Here is a 7,722-nt window from a genome sequence, read left to right on the forward strand (position 1 = left end):
TACTCGGTATATTATACTTCCTTCGGCTCGGTCATTTGTTGTCTTTTCGTTTTGGCACAAAGATCAAGGAAATAGGAGAGGACCAATTGCTAAATGACAAGTGGAACAAATAGAGGGTGAATGATCAAATCACTCATAAATTTTATTCTTAAAATAGAAAGGACAACAAATGACTGAGACGCCCAAAAATGGAAAAGGACAACAAATGACCGGGACAGAGGGAGTGATTAGTAGAAGCAGATTGGTCAATCAGATTACAAATGACAGATTTGATTAGCATGTTTGACTAATATATTATGATTATCAGATTTATTATAAGTGTTTGGTAATTAGCGAGTTTAAGTTAATAGATTGTTGTATACATGTTTAAATTATAAGACAAATTCATTTTATACAATCTACTAATATGAATATGCCGGTGGGAGCAGCATATTGGAAAAAGGTAGATTGAAGCTCAATCTACTGTTGTAATATGACAATTATCAAACACATAATTTAGTAGATTGCTAAGTCAAACATGTTAAAAGCCTTTAATAGGCTGAAAATATGTGTAAGTGCCAAACCCTTCCAATTTTTGCATGTGTTTTAACCTATTAACTAGTTTTAATGCCCGTGCAAAAGCACGGGCCCGTAAAAAGAATTGTTTTTAAAATTTGACTATTGATTATAGTGTGAATCATTGTATATTTTTTCTTGTTTTATTTATTAAATAAGTTTTATATTGGTCCCTCCATTTTGCTTAATAATAACATAATTTGAAGTTTTTTGACATTATTTTTGTCACATATTCTGCGGTGCTTGCTTTATTGCTCTAAATTATGCTACTTCCCAACTTATTGCATTAGAAGATGGAGAACCTCGATATAATGAACTTTTTATTAGAGAATTTAATGGTTGGATTGGGATAGGATAACAAAGAGGCATAATAGTTAGATGATCAAGGGGATTTCAAAGTGTATTTTTACAATGTATGCCCGCGTGTTTAATTTATGAATTTAAATTGCCACTTAAATCGTAGTACAAATAGATATAAGACTCACTATAAGAGTAGAAGGAGATCATTGCTTAGTAGCTCAAAACATTACCATTTTTGTCCATAGGTATAAAGAAACAAAAACAAAAAATATGAGTAATTGTGTTTTTATCCACACAATAAATAAGACTCGTTTTTATCTACACAAATTACTGTAAGGTCTTAAGGTGAGTCACTCACCCTCAGATTTTTCTACACTATAACTTCAGACGCTTCTTCATACCTGGTTAATCTTAGTCTTACACATATACTTTAAGTAAATGAAGAGAGATAAAAAAAAGTAGAGTAAATGCATATCTTAATTCTTGTGCATATAGACAAAACGTCATATAATCAAAATTGGAGGGAGTAATAAGTATCTAAAAATTGAAAAGACTCAGAAAATGGAAACACATTTTTCAATCAAAAATGGAGGGAGTATTTTTACGACAACGAAATTAATAATATGATTCGTAATTGTTATCAAAGTACTTATCCATTAAAATTAAAAGTAGAACAACTGCTTATAGAATCATATGGAGATGAATCAAAATTCACAATGCTCCAAATAATAATGGTTGTCCACTTTAAATTTTTTTGAATGTCTACAAGATGATGTATGAGTAATTAGTAATGTTTATGTTTAATAATGTTCATGATATTTAATTTAAATGATTTAGTTGTTTTGTGTTTTGTATGTTTATAGGAAAATAAAGAACTCGGTTTTTCTTAGGCTAATTTTACTTACCAATACATAAAAATTGCTACCTCATTAATGATACAATAAACCTTGTAATTAAGAATCTGAACACATGCCGTCAAAAAAAAAAAAAAAAAAAAAAAAAATCTGAACACAAATGTGAGGGATAATGGTCGTTTTAATTGCAAAATGAAATCGAATTCAACATTCTTATTCAATCAACCTTAGCAAAAGTTGTCATCTATTAATCGTTGACAAAATAACAAAACCAAAGTCACTAAACAAAAGGAGGGCCAAATGGATTGACGATGGCAATACTCGGGATATGCAGGAGGTATATAACATTTTATTTTATTTTTGGATAGAAATTAAAGTCCACTTACAATAAAAATGGACTATCTTAACAAACAACATGTAAACTTGTCATATGTCTTATCATCATGTATCTCATATCTGCAAAATCATAAAAACTCCATAAGAGACATGTAAATGAATAATTATTTCTTAAACAATAGAATGCCAAAATATCAAAATGGTTACATTTTATTTGCTTTTGGGTAGAAAAGTCCACATATTATATAAATGGACTCTCTAAACAAACATCCTGTAAACTCGTCGTTTGTCTTATCATCATGCATCTCATATCTGCAAAGTCATAAAAACTTCATAAGAGACATGTAAATGAATAATTATTTATTTAACAATAGAATGCCAAAATATCAAAAGTCAAAGCATTTTTATTGATAAACGTATATTCATCGACCTAAATTAACATATAATAATGCATAGCTTATTCAAAACAAAAAATATAAATACATCTAAATTGCTATAAAATAGATAGATCAATAATCAAGAAAAATATTAGCAACATCTATGGGAGTTAGTGGAAAAAATTAGGAAAAATTCATACTTTATAATAAAGACATATGAATGTCTCTTCCTATTCCCTTAATAGTGAAAAATAAAATGAGTAAATTAAAGTGTTTTAATGGGGTTAATTATATCAAATTATTAATGACATTATTTATATGGTTCATGACTCTAAGCTTTTCACTATGTTGATATTCCATTAGTCTTAATGTTGGAATTGATTAAAATTTATTCATACGTAGGTAGTAGTAGGGGAGATCTTAATATACACAATTAATTTAAGAATAATGATGATATACTTTAATTTTCTTTAACTTATATGTTACAAAATATATAATGATACTTTTGTAAAGAATTTTAGTAAATTTAATATTTATGTGAAAGGGTTAGTGTATTAGTTCTACTTGGTTGTGAGGTGACATCATACATAGCTAAAAAAAATGAAAAATCTCATAAATTAAGTACCCAATATGCTTTCTAATTTTTTTTTTGAAAGAAGTCTTTTAATATTATTGTATAAAGGATAAAAGAATCAAGGGGTCAAAGTGTACGTGTAATGGTGAGATAATCATACTACAAATTAAGATATTATGAAAATGCCACATGAAATAACATTTAATGGTTATGAAAATAGAAAATCTCATTAATTAAACACTCAACATGTCGTCCAATTTTTTATTTTGAAGGAATTTTTTAATATTATTGTATAAGAAAATGTCACATGCAATAAAATTCAATGTTTTTAAGTAGTCTTTTAACTATATTGTATAGGTTTAAATCATGATTTTATAATTTTAAAACAAAATATTAATAAACCTTATAGAGAGTTTTAACAAAATAACTCTAAAATAACCTTAATATTAACCAATATAAATGAATAGAATTTAACTATGATAATCCTATATGACAAAAAATTTAATGTGTTAAGTTGCTTTTTAACTATATAGTATAGATAAATAAATTTAGTAGTAGACTAAAATGTGTAGGAATTAATGTGTGAGTTGTGATGTGTATTTTAATTTAATGCTAAAGCCATGTGGATTTTAATTTAATACTAATGCCATGTGTAATTTAATTTAATGCTTTTATCTAACTTTTTAATTAAATTGTATAGATGATGAAAAGAAAGTTAAAAGGTCATTTCATTAAATAAATAAAATAATGGTTAAATAAATATGGTAAATAAATAACAAAAATTATAAGAGGAGATCAATGATTTACAACATTTTTTTTCTTTTTTGTGTTTAAACCTTATATTTTTAAAAAACTTTTACTTATATTTTTTATTTTTCTTAAATTAGTAATCCATGTCACTTTTTTTTGCCATGTCACATTAAAAGTTGACACGTCACAATTAAAATTGCCATGTCACATTTTTTAGGTTAGCCTTTTAATAAGATTTTATAGATAAATAGAGTATAAAATATTCATGTATATTGATTGATATTTTTTAAATGTTAATCATTATATCAATGTTCATAAAAACATACGCGTGCAATTTTGCACGGGTTGAAAACTAGTATTGTATAGATATTAATAGTTAAGTCATTTATCATACTAAATTTCGAAAAAATAATTAATTTAGAATAAATTTTAAAGGATAATTAAACAATAAAAGTGGAATGGAGAATGTCTCATTTAAATTCACCATGAACACAAAATTATAAATATAATTATTTTAGTTTTACTTACTAAATACTCACTCCGATCTAGACAGATAGTAACACTTACTTAAAATGGATGAACCACACCAATGATAACATACCATATTTGGCATGAAAAATAGCTAAATTACCCTTACATCCACTACCTATTTACAACTTTATCATTCACTCACCCACTCACCAACTACGGAGTATTTATTTAATCCACCTAAAATCATGTGGCCTCAATCAATATTTCCTACTTTACCCCTCACTTTTCCACATTTTCTTAAATAACCATTTTTTGCTTATGTTTACGTCGGTCTAGATCGGAGTGAGTATATTGCTAAACAATGCAATTTATTTTTTGTTTTTTTTTTACAAAACCTTATCCTTTATGGGAAATAATTTCATGAACTAAATACATGGTATTACTACCCTTTTAAAATTTTATTATTAGTGTTTAATTTACTTAAGTATTTGCAGAATTAGTGTAATACAATTTTTATTTTTTTCAACTTCATTTATTTTTCTTCGTTCTTAATTTCTTATGTATTCAGATTTTTTATTCCGAATAATATAATACTACTCCATATGAAATATCTTGAAATTATTAACTTATAGTTAATGCGTAGTTTTTTATTGTAGTTTTTTTTTTGAGTTAATTAATTTTAAAGCTAATGGAATATGGATGGATTTTTAAAGGAAATAAGTGAATTAAATTAATGTAGTATAATAATAAATTGATAATCCATATCAAATTAGTTTGTCAAGTCATATTGTTATTGTGTACGTGGCTTTTTTCATCCCATGTGACATTGTGTACGTGGCATTTTTATGCCAGCCTTTTAATAATATTTTTATAGACAAGAAAATAGATCCTAACTACTTCGTCAGCTGTCGTTACTACGTAACTAACTAACAACTGCCTCACTAATATTTTACTTTGTGTTTTCAAATCAAATCAACCGCCTTCCTCCTTTCTCCTTATTCACTCAAAAACAAAACAACATGGCTGATGAAATTGATGATACCCGAGCTTGCTTCGATAGGGTCTTCTATTGGGCATTCAAAAAAGTCTCGGGAGTCCTCACTGGTTTTAATAAAGTTATCTAATTCGACTTTACAAATGAAAGGATGCATGAATTAGGAGAAAGAATGGATTGGTTGAATGACTATTTGAAAATTGATGCGATTTTCGAGGTGAATAAAAATTTGGGTCTATGTTGTTATATGAATCACATGGTGAGGGATGTTTGGGTATTGAAGAATTCTCAAGAAACATGGGAAAGAATATACAAGTATACGATTAACACCACGAGACTAGAGAGGATTGTCGGGTTTACTCCTTGTGGCCGCAAATATCTGGCTATGGCTTATAACAAGAAGTTGAAGATGGTCGATATGGAGGATGAATCTGAGACTCGAATATGTTCTCCGTCTCCTTTCTATGGCGCATCGTGATTATTCGACCAAATGTTCTCATATGTTGAGTCCCTTGTCAAGTTTAGACTCGACAAAGAATGAAGCTACTAATGATGGTGAGATGAAGACTTGTTCGATTAAGTCGAAATAATAAGAAAGTTGAAGGTGTTAGCAAAAAAATGTGTTAATGAGAAAATAAGGTGTTAGCAACAAAAATTATCTGACAACTAATATATAACATTATGATAATGAAAGTTAATGAGTAAATAAGGTGTTAGCAAAAAAAATGTATCCATTTTAATTTTATTGTTCAATCTCCTATTCTAAATTAGCATGACAAAATGATTTACAATGTTGAGACGAGAGTTAACATGGCCAATAAACAAAAAAAAAAAAGTATTTGGCTACTTGAAAGACGAATGAATGAGCGGTGTTGATGGCGGAGGTCGTGATAGGGGAGGTATCACGATGGGTAGGTAACGATGGGGTGAGGATTCGCACATAAAGTTATGAGAAGGGTTGGGGGTTGTGTGTGGGGTGAGACCGGGATAGTGGTTATGTTGGAGGTGTAGGACGGAGGGGATTGTGGAGGCAATATGGGGCAGGGTAGTTGGAGAACGTATATGGGTTGGGGGGGGGGGGGGGGTTGTGGGAAGCTGTTGAGATAGGGATTGAGTGGGATGTCGTGGTATGAAAGAGAATGTAGGGAAATGAAAAGAGAACAAACAAGAGAAGTAATATGATAAAAAAAAAAAAAAGTGTAACAATGAGAAAAATTAAATGTATATTGCGTAAATAAACAGGTTAGAAAACTACAATAATTTTACATCCACTTTTTAGATTTCACCTCTAACAAGTTAAAAAGTCGAGCAAAAAAAGCAAAGTATTTCGAATAAAATTAAATGACATAACTTATCAAAACTGTCAAAAATTTGGTTATTTACTAAATAAAAAAATACATACGTTTTTTTTACTTTACAATACTTTCTATTATTGTACGGGTTCAAAAAATAGTAAATCAGTATTTGCATATAAAGAACAGGTTTACAACGGTTTGAAACAAAAATTGACTCCCCAATTATATTAATCTTGATAATTCTCAATTATATTAATCTTGATTATTATACGGTCCGGATTCTCTCCATTACTCTCTTCTCTCCATTACCTTCCATTACTTCTCAACGGTCCGGGTTTTGTTCCGAAACAATCCAACGATTAAGTGTTTTGCTTGATGAGATGAAGTGAGTATAACAATTTTATATTGATGTATTAGGAGTAATGCATGATGCATCATCCATTACTTTTGAGGTAATGGAGAGGATCCTCACTCATTATTATATATCCCAATGACTTTCACAAACTGCGGATAAGGATGGTCATTTCAACTCCAATTTCCCGTGTTCTAACTAGTAAAATTTAAGGCGGGTTAGATCAAAACTCTCATTCAAGTCACAATTTACTCGCATTAGCTATGACAAACACATTATACTCAATGACAATAACCTGTCCCATCAACAAACTTATCACGAATTCACCATCCACTAAATTCTTTGACCAAACGAATACCTTTCTTTTACCACATTGACATCCAACGGCCACCGTAACATATTTTTCCCACTGACTAGTGATTTGTCTCGATAATTTTACCTTAATGACAATAATTTTATTACCATCAACAGATATATCTCGAATTCATCATCCACTAAATTCTTAGCTTTCCCCCATTTTGTCACAAGAATACTTTTCTTTTACCAAATTGATGCCCACCAAAACTTTTTTTACCCGACGTAATCTCCTTATAGACTAAAAGAATAACACATTTGTGTTATTCCCGCTTAAGTTTCCCGCTCATCTTTCCCCCATACGGAATATTCTTTCTAGAATATTCTCTTTTAATATATTGGTCAAAATATTTTAGTCAATCAATTTACAATATAACCGTCAATTATGCCCCAAATATGGGATATTTCTACTACAATATTCTACACAATCAATAATAATATAGCTGTCAATTATTATGCCACATATATAGAATATTTCTTCTACAATATTCTAAACAATAATAAAGCCGT

Source organism: Silene latifolia, chromosome 9 (assembly GCF_048544455.1).
Source record: "Silene latifolia isolate original U9 population chromosome 9, ASM4854445v1, whole genome shotgun sequence".
Lineage (NCBI taxonomy): Eukaryota > Viridiplantae > Streptophyta > Magnoliopsida > Caryophyllales > Caryophyllaceae > Silene > Silene latifolia.